This window comes from Epinephelus lanceolatus, chromosome 8 (assembly GCF_041903045.1).
Source record: "Epinephelus lanceolatus isolate andai-2023 chromosome 8, ASM4190304v1, whole genome shotgun sequence".
NCBI lineage: Eukaryota > Metazoa > Chordata > Actinopteri > Perciformes > Serranidae > Epinephelus > Epinephelus lanceolatus.
In genome coordinates this window covers 6,801,696-6,816,004 of record NC_135741.1, presented here as the reverse complement: position 1 = coordinate 6,816,004, position 14,309 = coordinate 6,801,696, and positions in this window count along the sequence as shown.

The window sequence follows — 14,309 nt, the reverse complement described above, 5'->3', positions numbered from 1 at the left end:
TATTTTGTGTCTCTCTGCGGTGCCTTTGCATCTCTTTGTTGTCACTTTGAGTCTCTTTCTGGTCGGTATATGTTAATTTGACATTTGACATTTGACATTTTGTAGGTGAAGGTTTAGGGCCCCCTGACACTTGCTTGTTAGGCCCGTTCAGTGACCTATCCGTGCTCATAGCTCAGCTGAAATGTCTCAGACCTGCAGCGGAGTATTAGCCTGTCAGCGGCTGCTGATGGAGCTCCCACTGATCACATGAAACTTATTCAAAGATCTGATAGTGAGGAGAAAGTAGTGAGTGCTGCACTGGGTTGCAGCAGTATGTAGTCTTCTTCTTACTATATAATGAGGAAAACTCTGTCTGTGTGTCTGTTCCACGTTTTTCTCCTCACTGACTTGGTCAATCCATGTGAAATTTGGCACAGTGGTAGAGGGTCATGGGAGGATGCCAATGAAGCAATATTACATCAATTGGCCAAAGGGGGGCGCTATAGCAACCAATTGAAATTGCAAACTTTGAATGGGCATATCTCATGCCCCGTATGTCGTAGAGACATGAAACTTTGCACAGAGATGCCTCTCCTCATGAGGAACACATTTGCCTCAAGAACCCATAACTTCTGCTTATATAGATTTTCCACCATTTTGAATTTTTTGAAAAACACTTCAAATTGATCTCTTCCTAGGAAGTTTGAGTGATCTGCATGAAACTGGGTGAACATAATCTAGGGACCAATATCTAAAGTTCCCTCTTGGCAAAAGTTGGAAAACTTACTAAAACTGAGCTTCTATAAGGCAATGAATATTGCGGAGGGCGTGGCTCATCACATAAAGGTGTATAACATCTCAAGGGTTTCACCCATCACCACGCAACTTTGTAGGCATATGACCACACATAATCTGAGGGGACCCCTCCATTATTGACCCCATCAAACAAAATGGGGGCGCTAGAGAGCTAATTTCTTATCTAGGCCTAAGCGCCATATGGATTTTTACTAAACTTGGTAGATATGTAGAACAGGACGCCTCAAGGTGACTGGAGAAATTTAACTCTAACTGGCAACTGGGTGGCGCTATAACAACAGAAAAATGCTTCAAAATGGCTAAAATGCGACCGATCGCTGTGGCTCCCCCTGTGGACCAGTGTTGGTTTTTTTTCTAATTTTTGGTATGACTAAAGGCCCGTGTCCGCTGAAGAAGTTCCTGGTACTATCTGGGGGGCAGGAACTACTACAGGAACGTCCTCTCACTCGGCCCTCTCAACCACCATGTCTCCACTGAGAGAGCGGAGTAGGAGGAAGGTTCCTGTAAAGTTACCGGGCTCTGGATGTGATGTAATCGTTGCGCAACCATGTTAGCTGTTAGCCGATAGCGGTGTCTGTAATAACTCACTAAACTCACAAAGTGGCCCGTGAAAAAAATATTTTTTCCAGCGGATGTCTTAGTTACAACATGATTGAGCTAACTGGAGTAATTTCATGTCGTATCTGACAATGGGAGGCTTTTAACAGATGGCGTCCTGATGTTAGCTTTGCTGCTGCTGTTAGCTGTCCCTGTCAGCTGATGCTTTCTTGTGATTTCCCAAAACTGAATAAATACCACACATAGCAACACAAAACTGCTTTGCTAGCTCAATTATGTTGTAACTAAGATATCCGCCGGAAAAAATATGTTTTTCACGGACTGGTTATTGAGTTTGTTTACATGGCGGTGGAAGCTATGAACGAGCTAACCCTCGTCTGCTGAGTTTTAAAAATGCCGGCTATTTTGTTGCTTTCTGTTGACGTCACATTCTGCCTTGAGTATATCCAATCAGCACCAAGTAATCCCCAAGCCCCAGCCAGGAGTTTCTCGGGCCGTTCTGAGTACCTACTCCAAGGCAGGGACTTGTTTAGCCCCCGTAAAAGTTCCAGAACTCTGTCCTTCGGGGTGGTTCCTGCGGTGGAGACACGCACCAACGGCCTCGGCCCTGTAAATTTACCCTGAAGTTCCTGCGGTGGAAACGGGCCTTAAGTCATGGTATGGTATGCTGTACATAATCACAGAAACTGTCAGTGTGTCATTCTGTCAGTCAGTCATTCTGTCTGTCCCACGTTTTTCTACTCACTGACGTGGTCAATCTATGTGAAACTGCACATAGGCATTAAGGATTGGCACAGGTAGAAGGTGACAAAGCTACCAATGGGTATGGACTAGTTAGTTATAAAAAATGTTATAAAGTTATAAAATGCATCCGACGCTCTCCGACTGTATTTAAGAATCCTTTATTAATAGAGGGTCTTCATCAAGAAGAAAATTAAACAATTCTACACCCTGATGAAGACTTGAAATGCATTGCTTTACAGGACTTTTAACCACCACATGCCTCGGATGCATTTTCGGACTTCCTGCCTGCACCATGGACCTCTACACTGAGTTGTTATTATTTATTCTTTGGACAAAACACTGATAAATTCTTCAATAAGGAAACAAGTGGAATCCACCTGAATGAACAAAGTATGGCTCTGAGGGCTTTCTGTGTCACCTGATGGCTCAGGTGAGCTCTGTGAAGTCAACCCTTCAAAGGTTTGCAGCATACCTCCACACAGGCTCAGCAGAGCGCCGTCAGACTTTGTCACTTTGTGTCTAAACTGCACAGAGCTCCATCAAAGAGGCTGTGAGGGCCTTTGGCGTGCAAAAGGTCAACAACACCTAAGAGTCACTTAAAACTCAAGGCTGAGTCTTGTTTAAAGTCTTTGAACTTGACCGGTTTGCTTTTCCACTCACCTGGAGGACTCTACTTCACTGTCTGCAACAGAGCGTTAACATGAAATGCTTCTTTATTCTGTCTTATATTACTGCATCATTTTTATTATTAAAAGAATGAAGAGATTAATCAAACATCTTTAGAGTCATAAGTGACTTGTAGGATCAGACGTTTACATTCAGCTGTGGCTGCATGAACATCACTTCTGTCACATAGTTAATATTTCTTTTATCCCACATCAATAAGGGGAGAAATGTTAAGCAGCGATATAAAATAGATCCATCACTGGTGACTGTGCAGACAGAATGACGGATGGTATAGCAAGTGCAGTTTGTCTGACTAAGAAGTGACGCCCTTTTCATTAAACATTTTGGAAAACTCCGTCTGGATGATATGAAAATCTGCAGGAAGGGAGAAGGTCGGGCAGTGCAGCCAGAAAGTAAATTTACTCAGTGATTTAGCTGCTTCCCACTGACATAGAGAGGAGGTGGAAATGTATTTGTACATAATTTACCAGGTTAAAAAGGCCTGAGATTTACTCTGGCATTAGACACACACAGTCAGAAAGGTAATGGACAATCATTTAATTTCCTTCCCAGTTTCCAGGTTTTAACAGTGAATGTTTTCACAGGATTTTGAGCAGAGAAACTCCTGCCGGTTTGAAATGGGTCAAATCTGGGTATGATGCTTCTCCAGCTGGACGAGACCCAACAGTTTTCCAGAGACCGTCCCTCACCCCCTGCAGCATGACATCATCCGTCTGGTTTCGAGACATTGCAGGGTGCTCGCATACAAAGCTCGCTGCGACCTTGTGTTGTCTGAAAGGCGAGGAGAAGAACCCAATACCCTCCTGTACTTACCCAAGAGGGGAATGTAAAACAAACCTTGTACCGACTGTATTTAAGGTCCCTGAACTGCAGCTCCTCATGTGTCAGTCGGGCCTTTCAGCCGTCTGAGTAACAGCTCAGCAGCTGGCGTCTCTCACAGGGTTAGAGCACCACAAGCCTCCATTTCCACAGTAGCATTTACACCTGAATTACGGCCCTTTGAAGTAGGAGCCAGTGTTTCTGAGAGCGCTTTGTGTGAACAATCTATAAAAACTGTGTCAGCTGAGGGTGAAACTAAACGCTTTTGTCTCAGAAGGAGATTAATGCTTTAATCAATGATGAACTCACAGAGAATTATCACCAGGCTTTGCCATGGATGGATCACTGTGCCGGCCGACCAGGCACAGGCCCAGGGGCCCAAAGTGTAAGGGCCCCTCTGGACTTCATCTGCAAAATTTCACTTGGATTAAAGCCCAGTTCAGACCAGTCATTCGCAATGAGGTGAAACCATTGCAGAGAAAAGTTGACTCAACTCAAGGCCGTTGATGGTGTCACCTGCAAGTCCACTGGTCAAATCACCAGCGGCTGGTTGTAGAACGTAAGGTCGGTCACCTGTTTCTACAGTCAATTGGCTTGAAGTGTTTCTCTCCCGGCTGTCCTCATGGTGTGCTGGTGTTAGACGGTGGGTCACTGCTGCTGCTCACTGTATGTGCTCATTTTGCCACACACGCACTCTCATCGACTGATTAATTGGTGGATCATGGTGTATTGATCATGAAAACAGTCCATCTGATGCTCGTTTTGTTTCTGTTTTTTGCCATTTCATAACTGGTGAAGCTCTAGCAAAAGTTCAGTCAGGAAGACAATACTTTACATGCTCAGCCATGAACGTTTCTTTCTCACCCTGCCATTTGCTCCTTTCACGTATGCTCACTCACTATCTCTAGGTGTCATTGTCTGGGCAGGTCAAATGAGTCAACAGCTTATTCACAGTCAACCTCAGTGACACACCTTCACCGGTAGTTCTTTCTTGCTGCGCAGTGCGCACCCTCCACCTCCCCATCACCACCTTGTCTTTACGGGTTCATCAGCCTCATCAGCCTCAGCTGTCATCAGCCTCAGAGTCAGCAGCCACCACCACCACCAACAGTGTCTGGACTCCATGGAGGGATTTATCCTGCTGCTGCTCAGAAGTCCCTCAATCACAAATATCTCCCTCTCTCAAATGCCCAAGTCTTCCGTTCAATCTTTATCAGCACAAATTATCAGTTAACACTCATATTGAACTACAAATGCAGCTGTAGCCAGTATCTCACTATCACTATCCTCATTCATATTTGAAGGAGCTACAAATTATATTCAGCCAAGAAATAAGCCTAAAAAGCGGCAAATCAGAACAGAATTACAGAGAGTTGCTGCATAGAGATGATACACCGTCTCATCTAGTTGCATTGATGTGAACTGGCAGGTTTTGAGAACGTTGCAGAACGGCGCATTGCAGGTAGTTGCCTGTTTGAAATCGTCTTGTCGCGAATCTTTGGTCTGAACTGGGCTTAAAGCCCCTACAAGGAACTTTCATTTTGAGTTGATTTTGGCGACCCTGTGGACAAAACCGGTAGTGTTTTGGCAGAATGAAGCCTACATTTCCCATGAGCTCTAGAGCATATTGTCGAAAAGACGCTTACCTGGCATGTGTTTGTTATGGGGATGAATGAAACAACAAGACAGGAAAACTTTGCCCCCGCTCCTATCGGGGATCCCGGCTTCTTGGACTGAGTATGGAGCGGTGCCTCACCTCTTTATTTCTCGGCACTCACTGGACCCTGTCGACGCCTGGCTGGTACCTGTCGTTGGCCCGAATGAGGTGTTCCAGCCCCGCGGCCCCTGCTCTCCTCGTCCCCGCTGGTGCGGGTTGAATCTGCGCAACCTGCGGTCTCTGTGTGTGGCTCCCCGGACAGCTAACGCCGTGGACCCGCCGGCTCCTGCCAGGATTGGGCTGGTAAATGCTAGATCGCTAGCGCTAGCTAGCAGGATTTCCTGACTTCCTGAGGATTGGATTTTCTCTGTGTGACTGAGACGTGGCTGACTGTTGGTGAGTCCAGTGCTTTCACAGAACTTTTACCTGATGATTGCTGCTATTTTAACTCCCCGCAGACGTTGGGTCGAGGAGGAGGAATAGCGACTATTTATAAATGTAAGCAGCTAGGTAAGAGGACGTGTGCCGTCTGAGTGCTGTAAATCGTTTCGTCCAGGAAGTGACCTGGGGCGGACCCGGAGACAGTTTCCTAAAGGTATGGATATACACTATATAGAAATAGCTTATCTTCACGCCGATGGTCTCATTTGTTGTTGTAGGTCACGCACAGACATCAGCAGAAACAAGAGACTTAAGCGGCTTTAACATGTACCAACCGGGAAGAGACACAGAAAGACCACAAAGAGATGCAAAACAGCCACAAAGAGACATAAAACGACTGACAGAGACACAAAACCATAAAAAGATGCATAACAACAACAATAAAAGAGGCAAAACCACCACAAAGTCTTTGTGTCTTGTTCCTGTGTAGGAGAGGTGGTGGGGCCTTTTGCATATCTGTGCCCAGGAGCCCATTGTCTCATAAGCCGCCCATGGACTCCTCTCAGCTTTAAAGGGCGTTTTATCGTCTTTTAGCTCGTTGTTTGGGATTTCCAGCAACTTAATTGTTTTGATTCACTCTCACCGTTCGTGCTGATGCTCTCCAGCAGCAGCAGGCAGCCGTTTTCAGCAGTACGCTACCTGCTTAGCACCAAACAGCAGACAGACACAGTTAGACACTGGCTGGTGAGCACAGCGGAGCATTTAGCAGCTAAAGAGGCAGAGAATTCCCCCAGGAGTTGGTGGACAGTGCATATTCATCAAGTGAAACACGACTTAAAATGAATGCTGATGCAGCTCTATGTCTGCTGGAGCTGCACACAGGCAACAAGTTCACCACAGAAACTTTGTAGGGTCAGATTTCTGTTTGAATGTTGAGTTTAAAGGTTGTTAAAGACAGTTAATTAATGCAGGTTTAAAATATAGATCCATGTGTCTCCATGAAATCTGTCAAAAACAATTTATTTATTTGTGTGTCTTCATTATTTTCCTTGAAGTAATTTTTTCATATAAATGTTGCAACAGAAATGATCAAATGAATCAAAAACTGAGTATATTAAAACAAGCACTTTCCTCTGCAGCGTCAGAAACGACGTGGTCACTGGGCAGCTTCTCCTCCTGTTGGAATAATGTCAGAGCTCAGCCAGGGGAGTTTGTTTTAATAATTCACAGTAACATTTTCCACCCTGCACAGCAAAGCCTCAGCCTTTGATCAACCAGCCAAGATGTCTGCAGGAGAGTTTCACCTCCTCTCTCATGTTTGCTTGACATTTCTCTCTCAAAGAGGGCCCGCTCAGTGTTTGCATTTAGCATGTTCACACTGGGGATATCTGCAGTCTGGCAGCGATGGAGACAAATTGTGAATGTTCTATATTTTAGTATGCGTTGAATGTTTTGTGCTGTATAAAGACTCATTTCAATCTTACCACAGAAATCCTTTTAAATCGCTTCCTCTGGTGGTGAGATGTCTGAAACATAATACGCAGCGATTTAATTTAGATACATTCTTTGCATCCAGCCAGAGTTTGTAGTCTGGCATCGATGCTCGAAGAACAATCAGCCAAACACCAGGCGTGCCTGGAAAATGTCATTTCTAGGAGAGGTTTGTTTGCCAAGTGAGAGTGCATCGAGGACAAACTTTGTCCTGCATTCAGATGCTCTGAGGGGAAACATACATCTCCCTCCAGAACAATCGTAATGACTCAGCAAGTCTGCCATCGTCATCAGCATTACTCGATGAATCTGAATTTTACACACAGCCAATAAGCACTTATGCATCTTATTTAGTTTTTATGTTTTAGTTAAGTCTTTGTTAAAGCAGCTTTTTTTAGCGTCATGTGCACAACATTAACTTGTACAGCAGTAGCACACATGCACCCACAATTTACACACACAACAATTCCACATTAAAGAACAATACCAAGTGGCATTCAGTTGACTGAGTATGATGCTTTGAATATATTCAACTGCAGGTCTACACCATCTCTCACTTCTTTTAAATGAAGGTTAATTAAACCAAATATTTAATATAGTTATGCAAATACTTTATATTTTATTTTATCTGCACTGCAGTTTTATTAAACTTTCATATCTTTGCACCTCTTGTCCGCACTTTAGATATTTTATTATTATTATTTTTTATTATTTATCTTTTTTCCTCTTCTCTCTTTTATTTTAAATATGTGTCCTTTATTATGTTTTATGATTTATTGCTCTGTAAAGCACTTTGAATTGCCCTGCTGTATGAAAGGTGCTAAACAGATAAAGCTGCCTTGCCTTGACTGTTGCAGCTCGTATTGAGCGATAATTTTAATGTCTTTATATGTTGCTGGGTAGCTTCATCTACACTATCTATAAAAAAAAACTATAAAACTATAAAAATACACAACTTGTTAGTTGAATTATATTTTGTATTAATATATAAACTGAATCTGGAAAGAAGCTAAAGCGTAATGATAAATGTAGAGGGGTGTAAAAAAACAAAACAACTCCAAAATGTCCTTAAGTAGAAGTACAAATTTGATTACAGAAAATAAATGTCACACTCTCTGGCTCCCTACAACATTTTCAGTCCCCAGGCCTTCCTCCAGATAAAGTTGAAGAGGACCTGAGGGTTGAAACGTCATCATCGAAATAAGAGAAATGCATATGGAGTCAGAATGTTTTAGACTTTATTTCTATAATCAAGTCTACTGCCAGTGATCAGCACCTGCGCTACTTTTAAAAGATACGATGCGATATGATACGATACGATGCGATACGATGCGATACCATACAATGCGATACAATACGATATGATATTATATGATACGATACGATACAATAAGGTACGATAACATAAACTCCGCCAAGTAAGTGATATTCCCTCCCCCTCTGCATCAGATTTTGCAGCCTGCATCACAATTAGGTTATTTGCATCACTATCATTATTAGGTTATATATACCTCCACCATGGAGACACTGTGGTGTATTTCTTTTCGTTTTTATTTTGTACCAACACAGAATATAATGGTTTTTTTTGTATTTTTCACTTTCTTTTTTTTCCCAACACAGAACATTCATTTCAACTTTAGAATTACAACAATATTTAGCAAGTAGAACAAGACGTGCTTTCCGGCCACCAGATGGCGCTATTTTCACCCTCTTAATTGCTGCTGAGGCTGTCAGATGATAGACTTTTTTATTATTTTATCCACTTTGCTTCAACAGATCACCACCAAAATTGTCATCTGTTATTATCCACCTTTTCTGAAAATTTTATCAAAATCCGTTCATAACTTTTTGAGTTATTTTGCAGACAAACAGACAAACAGACCAACGCCAGCGAAAATATAACCTCCTTGGCAGAGGTAATAACATAACACAACATTATCCTTTCTTCGTCCCACTGCATTAGTAGAAAAAAATAAAGTACAAAGCAAAATAGAGGTTTGTAAACTAAGTAATCTGTACAAAACAAAGAACAGAATAATAAGCAAACAGTATAAAAACACAAAGCAATGTAATAAGGAAGCATCAAATAGAAGCAGAATATAATAAAGAGACAGACTGAATGGCTGATTTTACATTTACATTGACATTTTTATATTTTAAAGTAGACGTATAAATCAGTATGAAGTGGAAATACTCAAGTAGGTACCTCAAAACTGTTACAACACCACAGTGATTATTTAGATGTGATCAAAGAGCAGAGGTGGTTGGTTTAGTAGAGCTTTATAGATACATGTTGTACAGTGCACCTCCCTTGGGCTGGTTAAAGAAGACCATCTCAATGATTTAGTGATAAAGAACAGTGCACCAAGAGTCGTGCACACATAAAATGCCATTATCAAGCAAACACAGCACATAATTACAGACTGAGCGACTGAGCATCAGGACAGAGACATGAATTATTTGGATTTTAAAAGTCTGGTGTTGAGTGTTGAGTCCGGCATCCAGCAGCCAGACTTCAATCTGTTTACATTGTGTCTGTGACTGTGGCTGCAATGCATTGTGATGGCCTCTTTTATTGAGGTCAACATGCTCCATAAAACCTGACACCTTGACCCCCTGAGTTATATCCACATGCCACACTACAAGGCTCCGTCTGAGCAAACATGACCTGGAGCGAGGGAGGAGTGTGTGACTGTGTGTGTCTGTCTGTGGAGTGTCTCAGACTTTAGCATATTTCAAACAATGATTCAGAAAAGGTGCTGTATTCTACGTTATCTCAGTGGTCCTCCTTTAATTCTAGTCTGTCACTGTAGCTGTGACACAGCAGCCAGTACATCATGTGTGAACTGAACGTGATTTGACATCTTAAAATAATCATTTTTAATTGGGGCTGATTGTTGACTGAGACTTTCCCTGACTTTGTCCCAACATCTTGCAGCTGCTTAAAAGAAAAATCAAATCACTGCCAAATTAACAACAAAAAGGACACAGGACAAAGTACAGAACATTTAGATACTGTGAGCAAGAATACTTCAGATAAAGGGAGAAAATGTAGGTAATGCTAGTAAATCTATCATGGACAGGGCTAACTTAAAAAATGTGCTTATTATATTCTCTTAAGAAACAAATGGATCAAAGTGAAATGTTATTTAATAGCTAAATTATGCACAGCCTAGTTCTAATCTACTATTGAGCTCATTTTAACTATTTTATATACTGTGAGTAGTTTAATCTGAAAATGAAAATACTCAAGTATCAAGTCATCAGCGCCATCATCGTCAGGCTTGAAGAATTTGCCTAAATCACTCATATCAGTTACTTTTCTTTTTTTTTTACGTGACTTAAAAACTTCTTAGCTTGTTTACTTTAAATGTACTTGTTCATGTGTTTGATTGTATTTACCTTCATTTTCAATGTATATAGATATATATAGATATATATAGACTCAGACGAGCGCTGTTTTATCTGGCAGCGTTCATTTATTTTATTTCACCTTTGCTTTATGCAGATGACACTTGTTTGTGTACGGTTTGTTAACATTAGCATGTTTAATTGTTTCGTATTGTTTGTAGTGTTCAGTTTATTTATTCAATTTATTATTATCATCATTGTATCATCAATGGTTTTTAATTGAAAGTACAAATTTGTACTCAAGTATAGCATTTGAGTATTCAGTTACATTCAATCCCTGGTTTTATTCGCCTTCTCATGATTGGACATACAGTACAGGCCAAAAGTTTGGACACACCTTCTCATTCAATGCGTTTTCTTTATTTTCATGACTATTTACATTGTAGATTCTCACTGAAGGCATCAAAACTATGAATGAACACATGTGGAGTTATGTACTTAACAAAAAAAGGTGAAATAACTGAAAACATGTTTTATATTCTAGTTTCTTCAAAATAGCCACCCTTTGCTCTGATTACTGCTTTGCACACTCTTGGCATTCTCTCCATGAGCTTCAAGAGGTAGTCACCTGAAATGGTTTTCCAACAGTCTTGAAGGAGTTCCCAGAGGTGTTTAGCACTTGTTGGCCCCTTTGCCTTCACTCTGCGGTCCAGCTCACCCCAAACCATCTCGATTGGGTTCAGGTCCGGTGACTGTGGAGGCCAGGTCATCTGCCGCAGCACTCCATCACTCTCCTTCTTGGTCAAATAGCCCTTACACAGCCTGGAGGTGTGTTTGGGGTCATTGTCCTGTTGAAAAATAAATGATCGTCCAACTAAACGCAAACCGGATGGGATGGCATGTCGCTGCAGGATGCTGTGGTAGCCATGCTGGTTCAGTGTGCCTTCAATTTTGAATAAATCTCCAACAGTGTCACCAGCAAAACACCCCCACACCATCACACCTCCTCCTCCATGCTTCACAGTGGGAACCAGGCATGTGGAATCCATCCGTTCACCTTTTCTGCGTCTCACAAAGACACGGCAGTTGGAACCAAAGATCTCAAATTTGGACTCATCAGACCAAAGCACAGATTTCCACTGGTCTAATGTCCATTCCTTGTGTTTCTTGGCCCAAACAAATCTCTTCTGCTTGTTGCCTCTCCTTAGCAGTGGTTTCCTAGCAGCTATTTGACCATGAAGGCCTGATTGGCGCAGTCTCCTCTTAACAGTTGTTCTAGAGATGGGTCTGCTGCTAGAACTCTGTGTGGCATTCATCTGGTCTCTGATCTGAGCTGCTGTTAACTTGCGATTTCTGAGGCTGGTGACTCGGATGAACTTATCCTCAGAAGCAGAGGTGACTCTTGGTCTTCCTTTCCTGGGTCAGTCCTCATGTGTGCCAGTTTCGTTGTAGCGCTTGATGGTTTTTGCGACTCCACTTGGGGACACATTTAAAGTTTTTGCAATTTTCCGGACTGACTGACCTTCATTTCTTAAAGTAATGATGGCCACTCGTTTTTCTTTAGTTAGCTGATTGGTTCTTGCCATAATATGAATTTTAACAGTTGTCCAATAGGGCTGTCGGCCGTGTATTAACCTGACTTCTGCACAACACAACTGATGGTCCCAACCCCATTGATAAAGCAAGAATTTCCACTAATTAACCCTGATAAGGCACACCTGTGAAGTGGAAACCATTTCAGGTGACTACCTCTTGAAGCTCATGGAGAGAATGCCAAGAGTGTGCAAAGCAATAATCAGAGCAAAGGGTGGCTATTTTGAAGAAACTAGAATATAAAACATGTTTTCAGTTATTTCACCTTTTTTTGTTAAGTACATAACTCCACATGTGTTCATTCATAGTTTTGATGCCTTCAGTGAGAATCTACAATGTAAATAGTCATGAAAATAAAGAAAACGCATTGAATGAGAAGGTGTGTCCAAACTTTTGGCCTGTACTGTATTTTGATTTTCATTGTGGGAGTTTTCGTATCAGTCAAAATAGAATTACTTTATTTATAATTTATTATTAACTTTATTAATCCCACCAGGGGCAATTTGTCTGAACAGCTTGCCTTGCGTGTGTACTATAACGTGCAGACACATAAATAGATGAGTAATGAATAAAAATCAAAGATAAAAAAAAATATGCCAAGGAGTTAAGTGCAATAAAGAAATCTAGAAATAATAATAATAATTTTTTTAAAAAAAAAAGTGGAAGGTAACTATGTAGTTAGTTAGTTAGTTAGTTAGTTAGTTATTTTACTGACGCAAGTAAATAAAATATTTGGGTCCAAACAATAAACAAAAATTTTTGTTTTTTACATTTGTACATTTCCTTTACGTAGTTACTGATTTTGAGTACATATTTCAGGTACTTGTGTACTTCAGTATTTCCATGTTATACATTATGTTCCCACTACACTCTGGAGGCAAATGTACCTCTTTTTCTGTCATATGTTTCTATTCAAGCTGTCGTTACTTTGCAGGTGTAGATTATCGATACTAAATATAAATTAACAAATAGATTATAGTGCATTATTATAAGTTAGGATACCCATAATGTAATCAAAATTAGCTCCACCTTCACCACCAACAACATTAATGCATCAGTAATTATATTTCAGTAATAAACATCTGTATAAAAAGTACTTTTACTTTTGGTAATGGTATATGTTAATGACAGTACTTTTGTGCTTTTGCGTAAGTAGCCAAACATTTTAAATGCAGGATTTTTACTTGTAGCAGAAAATGTTTACACTGTGGTATTACTGCTTTTACTTGAATAAATATATGCCTCTTGACACTTAAGATGCACTTCAGCCTTCAGGCCTTAAAGAGCATTTTGATATGAGTGCTATGCTGTAGTCGATGCTACAGCATAGCACTGTAGATGCTGCAGATGTTTTCTGTTCATTTCCTATAGAGTTTGGGGTCTATGATGGTTCATGATGGCTCTAACCTAATACCCTTTCATAACCCTTTACTCTAATTTTGTTTTGAAATGTGTGTTTAATAGATTTGGGGATCTTTGAGTAATGATGGCTTTAGCCTGATTCCCTTCAAAGCCCCATTTACTATGTGATGAAAATGTAATTTGAAACTGTTTATGGTGTTGAGTGATTTTTATGTTTTCTTCCCCCCCCCCCTTTTTTTTAAAAAATCATTGTACAAAGCAGCCACATTAAGGACATGTATAACACGTCCAAGAACAAGGTACAAAAACATTTAACAGAATGACAAGAGGTTACCTATATCAGAGCAAATTAAAAGTAGCACATTGTAGATGTGTAAAGAGTTGGACGAATGTTCAGTGGAAGCCATACAGCTTTTCAGTTCTCCTTTGAAGGACAAAAAGATAGGCTTCTTTTTAGCAAATTTACATTTATGGATATAAAACTTAGCTAAAAATAGAAGTAGATTAATAACAAAATCGTTTTCAGAGACGCTGGAGTCTTTGCGGAACCCAAAATAAAAAACTTTTAAATTCAAAATAAAGTCCTTGGATACTTTTCTTCTGACAAAATTCGAAAAGTCCAACCAAAATACTTTGGAGTAAATGCATTCCCAGAATAAATGTTGTACAGTTTCAGCAACATCATGACAGGAAGTGCAATCAGATGAAATATTGGGGTTATATTTTGACAAAATATAATTGGAAGGGTAACAATTATGTACAATTTTCAAGGTGACCTCAGTTACTTTGTTAGTGATCATGAGTCTCTTCCAAAATCTTTTCCAATCAATATTCTCAAATTTGTTGTTCCATAGGCAAGAAGGAGTAGAGA